General features: G+C 40.8%; 1 protein-coding gene and 1 long non-coding RNA gene across 9 annotated transcripts in view; one reads left to right on the plus strand and one right to left on the minus strand.

Annotated features, from left to right (window-relative positions):
* The window catches only part of PAK1 (p21 (RAC1) activated kinase 1), a 150,608-nt gene that overhangs the window by 80,624 nt on the left and 51,591 nt on the right, over positions 1-18,393 (minus strand). Inside the window, exon 1 of one of the 8 annotated variants that reach the window (XM_082343345.1) lies at positions 950-1,086. The exons of 6 other annotated variants lie outside the window; for them this stretch is intronic. The gene's annotated coding sequence lies outside the window, so the exon portion shown is untranslated. Of the gene's footprint in view, positions 1-949; positions 1,087-18,393 lie in introns of those variants that run through there. One more of the 8 variants, XM_082343350.1, reaches the window with a different exon arrangement.
* LOC309606385 lies at positions 1,234-18,288 on the plus strand. The gene is made up of 2 exons (XR_014231790.1): positions 1,234-10,430; positions 10,551-18,288. It is a non-coding gene; the product is annotated as an uncharacterized lncRNA (long non-coding RNA).

Raw genomic sequence — 18,393 nt, forward strand, 5'->3', positions numbered from 1 at the left:
GTAAGGAGGAAGCTCCAGAGCAGACAGCCGAGTTTAAAGCAGCTTTATGCCCAAGTATCGAACAATTGGCCAGTTTGGAGAAAAACCATTAATATACCTTGATCTGCTTCTTCCCAACCCCATCTCCCTACACCCAATATACCTACACTCAACACTAAAATAATCAGCATTCTCAACCTCTGTCTCGTCCGTGTAGTCACTGGGTCCTGAGCAGCCCAGTAAGATGCCATTCAAAAGACTGGCTGGAAGACAGGGTACCAAGGTCTGTTTCCCAAGTTTGCCTCCAAGGTCTGTTTCCCAAGTTTGCCTATCTCCTACAGTGCTGAGGGGGACATTTCTGCAGTCCATTCTAGGGCTTTTACCAACTCACCTGTCCAAAAGGCAGTTTGACAGCCTGAAAATGCCAGAGTCACAAACAAAATGTCAAGCCCTTCATTGCACAGATAAGGAAACTGAGGCCCCACAGAGGCTGCCTGAACAGGACCAGCCCCCCCACCCCACCCCAGGTCTCCTATCTCTCAGTTTACTCCACCTCTTAACAAGTCACTTATAATACAATGCCCCTCCCCAGCACCCAAGAGAAAAGCCCCCACGGTCCCAGCAGGCCAGCCGCTAATCCAAGGCTGAGGAAAGCATCACCCTAGCCGCCAAGCAGAAGGGTGCTTGCAAAGGGGCAAGGCTCCTAAGGCAGAGCAAGTTCCCCAAAAACCAGCTTCCCCTTCACACCTCTCCCTAGCCAGAGCTCTGATTCCAGTGCTGGCCTAGGCCTGGGTGGGCTCATCTGGGGGTTCCACCCTAAACCCCTTCTCTCACTTAGGGTCTCTTAAAGGAAGAGACCCTAAATCTACCGGACCCGCGTCACCACTCCCCGGAAGCCAGCAGAGACGTCCCCCCGCCCCCCGCCCCAGCACCGCGCAGCTGAGCGCGCCCCAGGGTGGGCACGCATTACCTGGTGGCGGGAGATGGCCCCGGCATCTCCGCCTACGGTTTTTGTAGCAGAGCTGCACCTCCCTCACGCCTGGCCGGCCGGGCAGCACCCTGGGCTCCCAGGTGGCTCTGCTTGGCTGGGGCCGGGCTCCCAGCAGCTCGGCCGCCCCAGCTCTGGCTCCGGGGCGCAGCACGCTCCCGCCCTCGCAGGGCGCAGCAAAAGCTCTGCTCCAGGGTTGGCGAAGCAGAAGGGGCGGGGAAATAAGGGAGGGAAGGAGGCGGGAGAAAACCGCGCTTCTCCTTTCTGCAAAGAGGCTCTGAGGGAAGGCGGGGAGACTACTACCTTGCCACCCTCTCAGCTATTCTCCCCAACCTAGTCTTCAGCAGGGGGTAATTTCTCAGTGAATCCAGGCTTTCCAGGGACTGTCAGAGCTTCCTGGGTGGGCCCCAGAGGCAAGGAAGAGAACCAGATCTCCGCTGTGCCTTAGTTTCTCCAGCTGGGTCTGGACTCCAGGACAACTCAAAATCAAACCTAGCATTCTATCAGATTAGGCTTCAAGGAATGAAATGCACCCACCCACCGCCTCCAACAAAGGTGTCAGGTTCTAATTCTAATGCCCTAGGGAAAACACTGGGTGGATGCTTATAGCTGCTTCTAAGCAAAGAAGGCTCAAGAGCAGCTACCATTTGTAGCTACCAGCTACACAGCAGGTACCTGTGTACCAAGTACTTTACAAAATCATATGTCTATCTCACCACAACCTTATGAAGTAGACACACTACCAATTCACATGTGTCAAAACTGAGTTCCAGGAAGAATATGGTTTTGTACAATAAGTATTTCTTAAACACATATTGTGAATCAGGCATTGTAAAGGGCCCTGAGCAGAACAATACAGAATATTTACCAACACTGGCCCAGACCCCCTAAATGCTAGTAGTGCCCCCCGATAATTGAAACAATAAAAAAACACCTTCACGCATTTCCAAATGCTCTGTAGGACGTAAAATTACCTCGTCAACTACCCCTCTATGTCTTGCTCTTGAGAGAGATGTCAGGAGTCAGATTACGCAGGGTCTCTTGTGGGTCATAACTAGGAGTCTGGGTTTTGTTCTAGGTTTCAGCAATGGGAAAGCTTTGGAAGGTTTTAAGCAGAATGACAAGGTCTAATCTATATTTTTTAAAAATCACTGACTGCTGAATGGAGAACAGAGGGGAGAGTTACGGAAATAAGAAGACAAGTCAGTAGATTCTTTCAGAACTCCAGGCAAAAGAAGACAGTAATGATTTAGAATAACATACTGGAAGAAGAGATGAGAAGAAACAAGAATATTCTAAACAAACAGCTTGGAAGAAGCAGCAGCCGAACTCGGTAAAAGACAGGATGTGATGAGTGAGAGAGGGCAGTGACTTCCCCAAGACCACACAGCTGGTAAATGGCTGAGTCATTCCAACTTTGGTCTGACTCCTAAGCCTATGCTTTATTTCTCTCTGCCCCGTCAGTCATCTTTGTATTGACTACCATATCCCTCTCCCTACAGCCTGGCAAAGAGCAGGTAACCAGCATTATGTCTGATCAATAATTTAAGTGTGCTAGAGAGAAATTTTCCCTGACAGATGTCTACATCTCCATTTGATATGCCCAAAGTAATCTAATTGCAGAAGGATGTAGAGGAAGAACTCCAGTAGGACAGAAAGAGCTCTTCTGTTTTTTTCACCTTTCCCAGACCCTGAGTACTTGTGCTATTCCAACTATCAAAGTCTCAAATTTGGTAGAGGAGACAAGAAATTTCTTGAAGATCCCCTTGCCCACACAGAGAATCGGCCAGTAATACAAACTGGAGGGATCTGCTGCACTACGAGAACTCAGCTTCAAAGTAGTTTTAGGATGTTCTTTTGGGCCCACACCCTTGTCCTTCAACTTATGAATGAGAGGAGAACCAAAAAGAGTCCGCAGTCTTGGACATAGTTTTTCAAAGTAATCATCAATAATCATAACATCTGACCTTACCCAACTTCCCATCCCATGCAGCATTTGCTCTTACAGATAGGCTCTGCTGGAATACGCAGGAACAGAAAGCTCATCTGCAACGAGCACTATGAGACAGTGCTTCCTAATATTCAGCCAGGTGCCTCTCTGTGAACTTCCAATTCTGGCTACTAGAGCACTCAGAAAACATCCTTCAACGCCAAATCATATTAAAGACTTTCAGATATGTGTATATGGTGATCTATCAAGGCCATGCACATTTTCTCTTCTCCAGAATAAATACACTCAGTTCTTTTAATCATTTGTTCATTCAATAACTATTTAAGCATCTTGTACAAGCCACGAGAGACATACACACCATCGAACAGGACCACACCTTCAAGAAGTTTATGGTTTGAGTATGGTGGTTTTTAACTCGCCCAGTGTATCAATATTACCAGGGAAGCTTTAAAAATATATACTGAAGTCCTAGCAGAGATTCTGACTCAACTGGTCTGGGATGTAGCCTAGGCAACGTATCTGATCAATATAACTATAGCTACATATAGATATCCATCAGAGGACTAACACTACCTGATTTCAAGACTTACTATAAAGCTACAGTGATAAAGGTGGTGTGTTATTGGCGAAAGGACAGACAAATATATCAGTGGAACAGAATAGAGACCCTAAATAGACATACACAAATACAGTCAACTGATACTTGACAAATGAGCAAAGGAAATTCAATGGAGAAAGAACAGTCTTTTCAATGAATGGTGCGAGAACAACTTGACCTCCACCTGCAAAAAAATTTAGACACGGACTTCACACTTTTCACAAAAATTAGCTCAAAATGTATCCACAGACCTTAATGTAAAATGCAAAACTATAAAATGACTAGAAGATAACAAAAGAGAAAACCTAGATGACCTTAGATTGGGTGATGGCTTTTTAGATACAACAAAACCACAATCCATAAAAGAAAAGGTTGATAACTTGGACTTATTTAAAACTTAAAACTTCTGTTCTGCCAAAGACAGTATTAAGAGAATGAAAAGACAAGTCATAGACTTGGGAAAATATTACCAAAACACACATCTGATAAAGGACTTATATTCCAAATATACAAAGAACTCTTAAAACTCAACAATAAGAAAACAAACAACCCAATCAACAAATGGACAAAAAAATCTGGACAGACACCACACCAAAGAAGATATAGAGATGACAAATAAGCACATGAAAAGATAATCAACATCATATGTCATTAGGGACTTGCAAATTAAAACACAACAAAATACCACTACTTACCTATTAGAAGGGCTAAAACCCAAAAGAGTGATAACACCAAATGTTGGTGAGGATGTGCAGCAACAAGAATTCTCATTCACTACTGAGGGAATGCAAAATCGTACAGCCACTTTGAGAGACAGTTTGGCAGCTTCTTATAAAGCTAAATACAGGCTTACCATACAATCTAGCAATTGCACTCCTAGGTATTTATCCAAATGAGTTGAAAAACCTGTCCACAAATATTTATTGCAGCCATACTCATAATTGCCAAAATTCAGAAGTAACCAAGATAGTCTTCAATAGATGAATGGATAGACAAGCATCCATACAATGCGTATTATTCAGCAATAAAAGAAATGAACTATCAAGCCATGAACACCTAGAAAAACCCCAAATGTATACTGCTAAGTGAAAAAAGCTAGTCTGAAAAGGCTGACTCCAATTATATAATAGTCAGGAAAAGGAAAAACTATAGAAGCAGCAAAAAGATCAGTGGTTGCCAGGGGCTAAGAAAGTGGGGGCAGGGATGAACAGGTGAAACATAGGGCTTTTTTTTTTTGACTGTGCAGTGCAGCATGCGGGATCTTATTTCCCCAACCAGGGATGGAACCCATGCCCCCTGCAGTGGAAGCTCGGAGTCGTAACCACTGGACTGCCAGGGAAGTCCCCACAGGGCATTTTTAAGGTGGTAAAACTATTCTGTATGATACTATAATGGTGGATACCTGATATGATGCATTTGTTAAAACCCATAGAAATATACAACACAAAGAGCTTTAGTTAATAATAATGTATCAATACTGATTCATCAATTGTACCCACTGATACAAGATGTTAATAGAGGAAGTGCTGGGAGGAGTGGGAGAGATGGAGTACACGGGAGGTCTTTGTACTTCCTGGTCAATTTTTCTATAAGCCTAAAACTGCTCAAAAAATAAAGTCTATTAAAATAAAATAAAAAATAAAGGGCAAGTATCAAACAAACAAAAAAAGACATATAATATAAACTTTATTTTCTTTTTCATTAGATTCATTAGACCTAAAATTACTCTGTCAAATTATTGTAAAAGTTTCTAAACTCTCTCAATTTCTATGCTTACCTCATTGCAGACTGGGAACAGTTCAAACTCTACTTTGAGTGATCTGGGCACATTTTACTAAACACAGTCCTGTTTGCAATGACCCTGGTGCAACTAGGGCACCTTCCACTAAACACAGTACTGTTTGCAATGACCCTCTTACGGCCTGGTACCCTATGGGAAAGGTGATAGTCTAAGGGCAGTCTATCCCCTATAGAACGTAGTTGGACTATCACCTCCATTAACTATACTTTGTACTTCCAATAATTCAGTCTGAAGCTGCACTAGCTTTTTAGTCACTGCAGTGCCTTTGGCTGACACTGGCCTTAGGCAGCCAAAACCACAATTTTCATAAGAATAGCATCAGGCTAGGTCTCCTTTAGGCTCCCCATATTTTGCCATTTCTTTGAGACTTAAACTATTGAACTTCACTGCCATCCACTTTAAATTTCGTCTTTTTTGGCTTCAACCCACCTTTTCAAGCTCACTCGCTCTCTCGCTCGCTCATTCTCTCTGTCTCTCTCTCTCTCTGTGCCATCTAGCATAGTAGTTTTTCCTTCCAGTTTTCATCACCTGCAAATCTAGTAAGTATTCTATCTCTTCAAACATTTATCAAACATCTACCATGTGCCCTTGCCTGTACTTGGTTACAGGGATTAAAGATGACCTAGAAATGGCCTATGACTCCAGGAATCACCACTAATAAGGGAGAGTGGCATACATAAAACTGTAAAAGGTACTGCACTAGAAAACTGAATAAACAAAATAAACAGGATAAGATGGAAGACACTACAAAACATGTATCATATAGTATAAGGCAGGACCACTAATGGCTTCAGCAAGGAAGATCAAATTCAGGCATCTTCTATTCTAGTTTTCAGTTCTCAAAAACCAGATGCTGGTTTGGTTATAGAATGCAGACCAGTCAGCTCACATGCTGTCTCTTTCAATGGTGGGTACTGCTATAGGAAGCTTTGCTAACCATGGCTTCCTCTGATGAAATACAAGACTCATGAAATTGAGGTATATTAATAAGAAGCCAGCATTTTATTTATTACTGAGGGCTAGTAAATTATAATCAAGGAAGAAACTATTAGCTAAAGAAATGAAAACGCAGAATCAAATGAGGTAGAAGGGACTTTAAAAGACTAAACTACATAGTCAAAGAAAGAAATAAAATCCTACATATATCAAATAACTGGCCCAAGTTTACACAACAAGTTAGCAGTTAACTTGTTTTAAGTGCAATTACTCCTTGCATTTATATAGTCCTTTGGTTTTCCAAAGTAAATAATTCACAAACTATTCATTCAACCCATGGATCTTGACCAGTGATGTTTTGTCTATGTAGTCATCTTAGCCTAATCAGGCCCTTTCAGGTCATTCAGCTGACTTCTACAAGCATATGAGTTTGCAACCACTGTTAACACTATATAAAGGCTAATGATCAGTAATAATTAGCAAATTTTGTTTAGACATTACAGGTTTCAACTGATAGTGGCTATAGGATTTGAAAATGATTGTTTTTATTTGATTCTTGTGTAACCACAAATAATTTAAGACCAATACATTTACTGTTTGAGAATTACAACTTCTGATATTACCAGTTAAATGTAGGAAGAAGTGGGGACTTCCCTGGTGGTGCAGTGGTTACGAATCTGTCTACCAATGCAAGGGACACAGTTTCGAGCCCTGGTCCGGGAAGATCCCACATGCCGCAGAGCAACTAAGCCCGTGCACCACAGCTACTGAGCGTGAGCTCTAGAGCCTGCAAGCCACAACTACTGAGTCCGTGCACCACAACTACTAAAGCCCGCATGCCTAGAGCTCGTGCTCCGCAACAAGAGAAGCCACTGCAATGAGAAGCCCACACACCCCAACAAAGAGTTAGCCCCTGCTCACCGCAACTAGAGAAAGCCTGCACGCAGCAACGAAGACCCAACACAGCCAAAATAAAAAATAATAATTTTTAAAAATAAAGTCTAAAAAAAATGTAGGAGGAAGTCAGTCAACAATGATGATTTTGGTTCTATTAAAATAGTCATCTAATATAGCATTCTTTCTTGTAATTACATGGCAGAGCCAGTTGTCTATTAAGGACTATGGAATGAGGTGGAGAATAAAATAAATAAATAACAATAATGGCTTACCAAAATACTTCAAGAAAAGAAATAAGCAATGGAAGGATGGAAAAGGGGGAAAAAAGGCAAAAATCTATTCAGTGCCAGTCAGATACAAAGCAACTAACTAAATCAAAATGTACACGAAGTTCAAACAAGGCAAAAAGTACAGAGAAGAGAGACACCAACTACATCTGTAGAGCTGGGGGAAGTTTTGTGAAGGAGACAGTATTTGGGTTGGGTATTAAAAAGGAGTAGAATTTTCATAAATAGAGGTACTGAGAATGGGGGTGAGGGTTGAGAATCCCCTTGAGGGAACCACAAAAGCAAAGGCCCAAAGGAGGAAAAAGCATGAGCTCTGTTTAGGAAATAATAAATAATCTAGACATTCAAGGAAATAGTAAATAATCTCATCATTCATTCACCATTTACTGAATTTGTTCTACATGCCAGATACAGTGCAGTCACAAAGGATGAAAATATGAGGAGACCTACTTCTTACTTTCAAGAAACAGAGCATTTTTAAAGACAACAGAAGACAAACCTGTGTCACTGACAGTCAGACTTAACAGCTCCAAAAATCTGTTCCTTCTTCACATGTCCCCCTGTCAATGCAATTCTACTCTTCCAATTACCCAAGCCAAAAATCTGATTCATCTTTTTTTTTTTTTAATTTTTTTTTTTTATATTTATTTTTGGCTGTGTTGGGTCTTCGTTTATGCACGAGGGCTTTCTCTAGTTGCGGCAAGTGGGGACCACTCTTCATCGCGGTGCGCGGGCCTCTCACTGTCGCGGCCTCTCTCGTTGCGGAGCACAGGCTCCAGACGCGCAGGCTCAGTAGTTGTGGCTCACGGGCCTAGTTGCTCCGCGGCATGTGGGATCTTCCCAGACCAGGGCTCGAACCCGTGTCCCCTGCATTGGCAGGCAGACTCCCAATCACTGCGCCACCAGGGAAGCCCCATCTTTTTTTAATATATATAAATTTATTTATTTATTTTTGGCCATGTTGGGTCCTCGTTGCTACGCACGGGCTTTCTCTAGTTGCAGCAAGCAGGGGCTACTCTTTGTTGCAGTGCGTGGGCTTCTCATTGCAGTGGTTTCTCTTGTTGTGGAGCACAGGCTCTAGGTGCGTGGGCTTCAGTAGTTGTGGCACGTGGGCTCAGTAGTTGTGGCTCACGGGCTTAGTTGCTCCGCAGCATGTGGGATCTTCCTAGACCAGGGCTCGAACCCGTGCCCCCTGCATTGGTAGGCAGATTCTTAACCACTGCGCCACCAGGGAAATCCCAATCTGATTCATCTTTGACTCCATTTTTTCTATCACCTTTACCTCAAAGTCACCAGCAAATCCTAACAATTCTACCTTCAATATATATCTACGATCCAATCACTTCTCATCACCTTTACTGCTACTGCCTTGGCCCAAACCATCAGCAACTTTTACCTAGAATAGTGGTTCTCAATATTTGGAGGCTAGGGGGGAGAGATTTTTCTCCAAAGGAGAAATTTGGCAATGTCTAGAGAAATTTTTGTTGAAACAACTGTGGAGGTACTACTGGCATCTAATGCGTAGAGGTCAGGAATGCAACTAATAATACTATGATGCACAGGACAGCCCCTCCCAACAAAGAATTATCTGGCCCAAAGTGTTAATAGTGGAGAAACTCTGACTTAGAGTATTGCAATAGACTCTTAACAGATCCACTCCTGCCTCCCAGAATGATCCTTTTATAATGTAAGTCTCAGATCACATCACTCTCTTCTGCTCAAAATCTTCCAGTGGCTTCCCAAATCCCTCAATGTAAAAGCTAAAGTTCTTATGAAGACCTACAAGGCCATACATGATCTTACCTCTATCCTCCTCCTCCACCCCCCATCTTACCCTGCTACATCTCTGACCTGGTCTCCTACTTCTCTCTCCTTCACTCACGCTGCTCCAGGCACAATGGCTTCCACCAACAGGCTATGTACAGTCCCACCTCTGGGCTTTGGTACCTATGGTCACTCTGCCTAAAAACACATTTTCCCCCAGATATCCATATGACTCCTTTCCTCACTTCCTTCAGGTCTCTACTCAAATATCACTTCATCAGAGGTCTTCCCTGACCACTCTTCATAAAACGACAGGAACCTGTCTTCACTCCATCTCAGCACTCTTTATCCCCTCCTACTCTGCTTTATTTGTATCCATAGCACTTACCATCAACTGACATATTTGTTTGCTTTTTGGTTGACTCCCACCAATAGAACATATGCCCCACAAGCAAAAACTTTTCCTTTATCCCCTGACCTAAGAACTATTCCTTGCACACAGTAGGAGATTGGTAAGTAATGGCTGAATGAAGGAATAAGTGAATGAATAAATGGAGCTGGAAAGACCAGTCAGGAAGAAACTAGAAAGACCAATGAAGGCCAGAAATGTGGATATAATCTTAGAATTGGCCTAAAGAAGAGATTGCCCAAGAGTGATTATCTTGTCATATGCCATACAAATCACCTTGTCTTCTCCATCAAATAGAGACAGAGAGAGTAATGGGGAATTCTATTTTATATCAATATAAGAACATTATAATAATCAGAAGTATACAATAATGAAGTGGATAATCTTTAAAGTATTAACACCCCCAATCAACCTCTCAGCACGCAGGATGCAGTAACAAACTACTCTTCCATGATTTTCCCCTCTGCTTATTCTTTTGGATTCAGTTCAAATGTCACCACCTCTACCAAGGTTTTTCCAAACTCCTTCAAACAGACTTAGCCACTCCTACTTATGGTCCTCAGAGCAATCTGCCCACTTATCCCAATTTACTAAAAGTGTTTGTTAATATATTATTATGACTGAATTGTGCCCCCCTTACCTCCAAAATTCATATGTTGAAGCCCTAACCCCACCTGTGACTGTATTGGAGACAGAGCCTGTAAGGAGGTGATTAAAGTTAAATGAGGTCAAGGAAGTAACTTCAGAGGAGGATCTGATGGATATGGAAGTGGTCGTGGATTTGGGGATGGCTATAATGGGTATGGAGGAGGACCTGGAGGTGGTAATTTTGGAGGTAGCCCTGGTTATGGAGAAGGAAGAGAAGGATATGGTGGTGGAGGACCTGGATATGGCAACCAGGGTGGGGGCTACGGAGATGGTTATGACAACTATGGAGGAGGAAATTATGGAAGTGGAAATTTTAATAATTTTGGAAATTATAATCAGCAACCTACTAACTATGGTCCAATGAAGAGTGGAAACTTTGGTGGTAGCAGGAACAAGGGGGGACCATATGGTGGAGGAAACTATGGTCCAGGAGGCAGTGGAGGAAGTGGGGGTTATGGAGGGAGAAGCCAATATTGAGCTTCTTTCTATTTACCATGGGCTTCACTGTATAAGTAGGAGAGGATGAGAGCCCAGAGGTAACAGAACAACTTCAGGTTATCGAAATAACAATGTTAAGGAAACTCTCATCTCAATCATGCATAAATATGCAGACTACACCAGAGTAGATGCAGAGAGCCATTTTGTGAATGGATTGGATTATTTAATAACATTACCTACCGGGGAGGAAAGATTGTAAAAACAAAAAATAATGCCTTTGAGACAGTTTCTTAGCTTTTTAATTGTTGTTTCTTTCTAGTGGTCTTTGTAAGAGTATAGAAGCAGTCCTTCTTTGATAATGTTAAATTTGTAAGTTTCAGGTGACATGTGAAACCTTTTTTAAGATTTTTCTCAAAGTTTTGAAAAGCTATTAGCCAGGATCATGGTGTAATAAGACATAACGTTTTTCCTTTAAAAAAAATTTAAGTGCGTGGGTAGAGTTAAAAAGCTGTTATACATTTATGATTTAATAAAATAATTCTAAAGGAAAAAAACATTAAATGAGGTCATAAGGGAGGAACCTTGATCAAATAGAACTGCTGTCCTTATAAAAGAGGAAGAGACACCAGAATCTCTCTCTCTCTCTCTCTCTCTCTCTCTCTCTCTCTGCCTCGAGGACAGAGTGAGAAGGCAGCAGTCTGTAAGCCAAGAAGAGAGCTCTTACAAGAAGCCAAATCCCGCCAGAACCTTGATCTTGGACTTCTCAGTCTCCAGCGCTGCGAGAAAATAAATTTCTTTTGTTTAAGCCACCCAGCCTAGCAGATTAAAACATATACCTTTTCACCTCTAGACTGAAAAATTACTTTATGTCCCCATTTACTATTCTATCCCCAGACCAGAATATGGCAACTTTAATAAAATGTAGGCACCACTACATATTTTTATGGAATGATATAGAGTATAAATACATTTTTAAAAACCATATTAAAAAGTCATTAAAGTCAAATGACTTTCAAATGCTTAACCAATAACTATTCTTCCCTTCATTCTCACGAAATAAACCCTAATTTTGTTCAGGAAGGCAATGAGACAACTAAATATTCGTTTTCCCAGACTTCCTCAAACTTTGGTGTGCCCATGTGACACAGTTTTAGCCAGTAAAGTCATGAAAAGCTTCTAAGAATTCTGGGGAAATGGTTGCTTTAAATACAAAATAGGACATAGAAGAAGTGCTAGTTCTGCCTTTCCCCCTTTCTTCTTCCTCAAACATTCCTGCTGGAGCTACAGTAGCCGTTTTGTAACTATGAGATCATAAGCACAAAGGCTGAAAGCAAACACTCTAAGGATGCAGACTGGAAAAACAGAAATAGCCTGGAATCCAAATGGTATTGTGAGTATCTGAACCCATGCCAGCAACCATCCTTTTTCCTCCAGACTTCTTGTCAAGAAAGCTAATCCCTACATTTGAAGTCATTGTTAGGTTTTTCTCCTACTTACAGCTGAAGACATTCCTAATTAACACAAACAAGAAGCATACTAGAGAATCAAGAGGAAGAGGATTCTTACTAGTCTGAATCCTCTATTCCTTATCAGCCACTGGCCCCTAATCATACATGAATTTCTCTTATTAGCATGAGATTGGAGTTGATCTAGCAAAGTTTAAAAATACAGAGTAGATAAAAGGAGGACTACACAGTAACAGACACCAGACAATCACTCTTCCTAATAAGTTCTTATTTTTATAAGAATAACGGTATAACTCTGTCTTCAAAAATGGCTTTCAAGTTGCTTGCACATATAAAAGATAGATAAAATAGATAGACAGACAGACAGACATCCTAGGACAATAGTAATCATCAATGGGGTATAGGTCATAAAGTAGAAGAAAATCACAGCAAGTACCAAAAAACCCATACTGAAGGTAGCTATTGCAATTCATGACCGAATTTTGCTCTGTGCGTCCTGGAAGACAAATCAAAATCAAAAGGAAGGGAGTGAAATTCAAACTATTAACTCTCATTGTCTAATGGAAGAGGTATATCAGTTTTGTTACAAGACAACCATTATCAGTTGAAGCAAGGATTGGAAAACTTTTTTCTGCAAAAGGCCAGACTAAATATTTTAGGCTTTGCAGGTCGTATCATTGCTGTCTCAACTACTCAACTCTGCCTGTGTAGCACAAAAAGAGCCATAAACAATATGTAAACAAATGAGTATGGCTGTATTCCAATAAAACTTTATTTACAAAGACAGTCAACTGGCCAGATATGTCCTACAGGCTATAGTTTGCTGACCCCTAAGTCAGAAGACTCTTGGATGTAAGCACCAGACCTCTTCTGGCAGTGCAGGAATTTGGCCTGAGTGCAACAGCCACTAGCATCAATGCTACTTCAGTGACAGAAACTCAACCTTGCAGGTGATGCTACCTGCCTCTACAGCCAAAGAGAGAAAGTTAGCTCCCCATTACCTTCTCTCTCCTGTCATTAAGTCCTAAATCCAAGTGTGGTGTGGGCATACGGTATTGGTGAAAGCTAGGTCACTGCCTGTGCCCTAGAAGCAAGGAAGTTTGAGAAGCAAGTATCTAAATTTTTATCTCCTTTAGGGGATAGCATCTTTGCCACCAAGAAGACTCATAAAACGGGGGACATGCGGCTTCCCTGGTGGCACAGCGGTTAAGAATCTGCCTGCCAATGCAGGGGACACAGGTTCGAGCCCTGGTCTGGGAAGATTCCACATGAGCACGTGTGCCACAACTACTGAAGCCCACACGCCTAGAGCCCGTGTTCCGCAACAAGAGAAGCCACCGCTATGAGCCCGCGCACTGCAACAAAGAGTAGCCCCCACTCGCCGCAACTAGAGAAAGCCCGCGTGCAGCAACGGAGACCCAACTCAGCCATAAACAAACAAACAAATAAATAAATAAATAAACAAACTTTTTTTAAAAACGGGGGACACAAAATGCTGTGCAGTAAAAATAAATGACAACTATCCATTTCAGTTAACTCTTACTTATACCTTCCTTCCATATATAAATTGTTTTTTTTTAAAATACTCCAGCCTATCATCATCACTAATCAACAGGGAAATGCACATCAAAACCACAATGAGATATCACTTCACATCTGTCAGAATGGCCATCACCAAAAAGACCAGAAATAACAAGTGGTAGAGAGGATGTGGAGAAAACCATTCTCATGCGTGCAGTATTGGTGGGAATGTAAATTGGTGCAGCCTGTGGAAAACAGTATGGAGGTTTCTCCAAAACCTAAAAATAGAACTACCATATGATCCAACAATTCCACTCCTAGGTATATATCTGAAGAAAATGAAAATGCACCCCAATGTTCATAGCGGCATTATTTACAATAGCCAAGATATGGAAGCAACCTAAGTGTCCATCAACAGATGAATGGATAAAAATGTGATACACACACACGTACACACACACACACAATGGAATACTACTCATCCATAAAAAAGAATGAAATTTTTGCTATTTGCAGCAACACAGATGGAGGGTATTATGCTAAGTGAAATAAATCAGACAGAGAAAAACAAATACTCATATGTAGAATCTAAAAATACAACAAACTAGTGAATATAACAACAACAAAAAAAGCAGACTCACAGATATTGAGGACAAACTAGTGGTTACCAGTGGGGAGAGGGGAATGGGGAGGGGAAAGATGGGGCAGGGGATTAAGAGGTACAAATTGCTATGTATAAAATACATAAGCTATATGGATATATTGTACAACACAGGGAATATAGCCAATGTTTTATAATAACTATAAATGGAATATAACCTTTAAAGTTTGTGAATCACTATGTTGTACACCTGAAACATAGACTATATATCTCAACTATACCTCAATAAAGAAAAGAACAGTAGAGAAAAAAATACACTCCAGCCTAACATATTGTCACTAACCCTAACAAACTAAAAATGCTCTCACCTCCTCCCCAAAAAAGGGACAACACACAGTCTCATTAGTTGCAACATCCCAGCATTAAATTCTAAAGAACTTATCTCTATTTGTTGAGTGCTTTAAGTACCAGGTACTACTCTAAGCCTTCATGCCTTTGTTCATGCTGCTATTTCTGACTGGAATAGCCTTATCTCTCCTTATCTCCCTTTGTTTCCAGGAAAACTCTTAATCTTCAGGTGTCCTCTCCTCTAACTGGCCATCTCTGATGCAGTCCTGCCCAAAAGTTTGAATAGGTCCTCCTCCCTTAGGATATTAGAGCACCTCATGAAAACTCTTCTCACCTTATTTACCACAGGTGTCTTACATTTCCAGCCAGACTATAAGTCCCTTTGGTGAGGGAATGTTTCATTCATTCATTTCCATTCCCTCAGTACCTAATCAAAGCCTCATACATAGAAGGTTCTCAACAATTATATCTACTGAATCCAAACAAATCTAAAAAATAAGAACATCACATATCTTTTGGTCCAGCCACCTAATTTCCTTTTGTCTTGCTCTGATTCCTCTTATATCCCAGGATATATTCTTGTTTTCAAGGCTGCCTTAAATATCTCTCCTAAATATTTAAAATGCTGCAGCAACACAAGTGCTTCTTTAAAAAGATGATTATAAATAAGTTCTTTATAAACCCAAAAGCAGTTTGAAGGTCCACTGTGTCGTCAAAGCATAAGACCATTTTAAAAGGTATATCCCATTTTAAGGACTCCTAGACTCAAAACACTTTTAGACACAGATTTTTCTTTAATGAGCTCCTATCTTTCTTGCCACTGAAACCTTTCTTCTCAATTAAGCTTAGACTCCAACTATAGTGTTCCACTGTGTCAGTCAAGGCTTCAGAAAAGAAGTACCTTCTATAAGATATGACAATCCCTAACATTTATGCAGTTCTTTACAATCAACAAAGCACAGTCGTATCCATCATCCAATTTAATTCTTGCATACAATCCTGTGAGATTTCTCCTCACAAGCAAAGCCCAGTCCCAAAGCCGTCTCTCGTGGACTACTACCACCACCAGGGCCACCCCCTAACCCCACCAAACACACACACACACACACACAGACACACACACACACACACACAATTTCCTATAGCTCTTCTCACTCATACAGATAATCTATTATCCATAGTGAAGTGTGAGCAGCCTAAGGGAAGGAACCAGGCCTACCACAGTGTATAGCACAGTAAATGTTTGATAATTGTCTGCTGAATAAACAAACCAAAGTGAGTTAGGCAAAACAGTCAGCATTTTTGTATCAATAAAGTAGAAACTGAGATGACTTTCCCAAATTTTCCTAGCTAAGACTATAATCAGGGTATTCTTGATTTTCAATTCAGGACTCTTTTTACCATGCTGCCCTCTCCACGGATTGGTCAGTGTACAAAAGAAGGAGTCCTGAACTGGGACTCATAAGTCCTGGTCCTCAGACAAGCCACTTAACTTCTCTGAGCATCGGCTTCCTCATTTTTTACAAGTGGGAACAATCATAACAGTCTTTTCCTCTCAGAACACACTGTGAAGACTAATATAAGATAATGTGAGTAGAAGTGACTTGAGAAGAGTGAAATGATATACTAGGCTACAGACAATGCTTAGGTTGATGACTCCCACTGTCACTGACAAAGTCAAAATCAGTCTGCCCTAGAAGAAACATATTTATCCTAATAGCTAAAAAATCAGCTTTATTATCCTCATTTTACAGATGAGAAAACTGAGGCACAGAGAGCATAACACTTGCCAAAGACTGCAAACCTAGTAAGTATTAGACCTGGAATTAGATAGAATTCTAGTCCATCACATCCTAAAGATCTTCCCATACTGCTTCACCAACATTACAGAATAAAAGCTTTCAATTGCCTCTAGACTGATGGAACAGTGCTAATCTTGAGTTGAGAACATTTCATTGTCTCTCAGGCCAAATCAAACTAAGTTAGCCTTGTAGGTAAGCACAGCTTGATTGCAATCCCTGTGGTGCCACACCTCAGTAGGATGAGCTAAAAATTGAATATGTATATTAGAAAATGTTCTGACATGAATTTTGAAATTATTTTAACTAGACTGAAAATCTGACAGGAAAAGCAAAAGTGAACAATCTATTTTTTTTTACCATTCATTACTGTGATTATGAAACATGGAAAGAGCCTAGGCTTTGAAATCAGACAGTTCAAACTTAAGAGTAGAAAAGAAAAACCTAGACAAAGGCCAGGAGGAGGGAATTAGCAGAGAGGATCAAGATATGACAACGGCTGGAGCAAGTAGGATTGGTAGTGAGATCTAAGAAAATACAGTCCCCTATTCTCTTCTTCCTCCCCAAACACCCCCACAACCTGCAAGAAACCTAACCTGTGATGCTTCTTTTCTCCCTACAGCACCTGAACAATGCAGATTAGTAAGTCATTGAGAAAGTCTAAAACCCTCCTTTGCTAACACTTCCTCCTAAATGCCTCTCCGGAGACAGACTGAATGGCAGACAGGCTGTCAGAAGACACATGTTGTCATCATACTGTCCTTCATACAGTTTGGGATAAGGTTTTTTTTTGGTAGTGATGTAGCTGCTATTACTTGCAGCTTTAAATAACCACATACGTGTAGCCAGCAATTCTTTTATTTGGGACGAGAGTGTAAAGAAATTTGTTTTAAAGAACATATTTGGAATTTACAAAAGAGGAAAGCCATGTGAATACATAATTTTCTCAGAAAGAGCTCTGGCATAAGGCAGGTATCTGACCCAGCAGTGCCATGGTCCAAACCCCTTCCTGTAGTTAGAGCCTCTTAGACCTCACCAAGGCCTATAAACAGATTTTAAATAAAAACAACAGACTCACAGTTGCTGTATGATCCAGCAATCCCACTCTTGGGCATATACCCAGACAAAACAATAATTTGAAAAGATACATGTACCCCTATGTTCAGAGCAGCACTATTTACAATAGCCAAGACATGGAAACAACCTAAATGTCCATCGACAGATGAATGGATAAAGAAGATATGGTATATATTCATCGGAATATTACACAGCCATTAAAAAGAATGAAATAATGTCATTTGCAGCAACGTGGATGGACCTAGAGATTATCATACTAAGCAAAGGAAGCCAGAAAGATAAATAACACAGGATATCACTTATATGTGGAATCTAAAATACCACAGGATATCACTTATATGTGGAATCTAAAATACAACACAAATGAGCATATCTACAATACAAAAATGGACTCACAAATATAGAGAACAGACTCATGGTTGCAGGGGGTGGGGGGGAAGGATTAGGAGTTTGGAATTAGCAGATGCAAACTATTCAATATTATATATGGGATGGATAAACAACAAGGTCCTACTGTATAGCACAGGGAACTATATTCAATACCCTGTGATAAACCATAATGGAAAAGAATATGAAAAAAATATATATATATGTATAACTGAATCACTTTGCTGTACAGCAGAAAATAAACACAACATTGTAAATCAACTATACTTCAATAAAAGTAAAAAAAAAAAAAAAAAAAAAAAAAAAGACTCACAACCCAGAATTCATTCCCTCAACAACTTCCATCAGGTGCTTTCAAGGACCAGCCAATGAATCAGAGACAACAGATAAAAATCATGAAAACAGGAAGAATGAGGTAAGTACTCCATCAGAAGAAAAAAAGGGATTAATTTTTACTGTGAAGGTCAGAGAGGCTTCACCAGGTAACCCCCTCTCCTT

This window comes from Balaenoptera borealis (assembly GCF_965194805.1).
Source record: "Balaenoptera borealis genome assembly, chromosome: 11".
Lineage (NCBI taxonomy): Eukaryota > Metazoa > Chordata > Mammalia > Artiodactyla > Balaenopteridae > Balaenoptera > Balaenoptera borealis.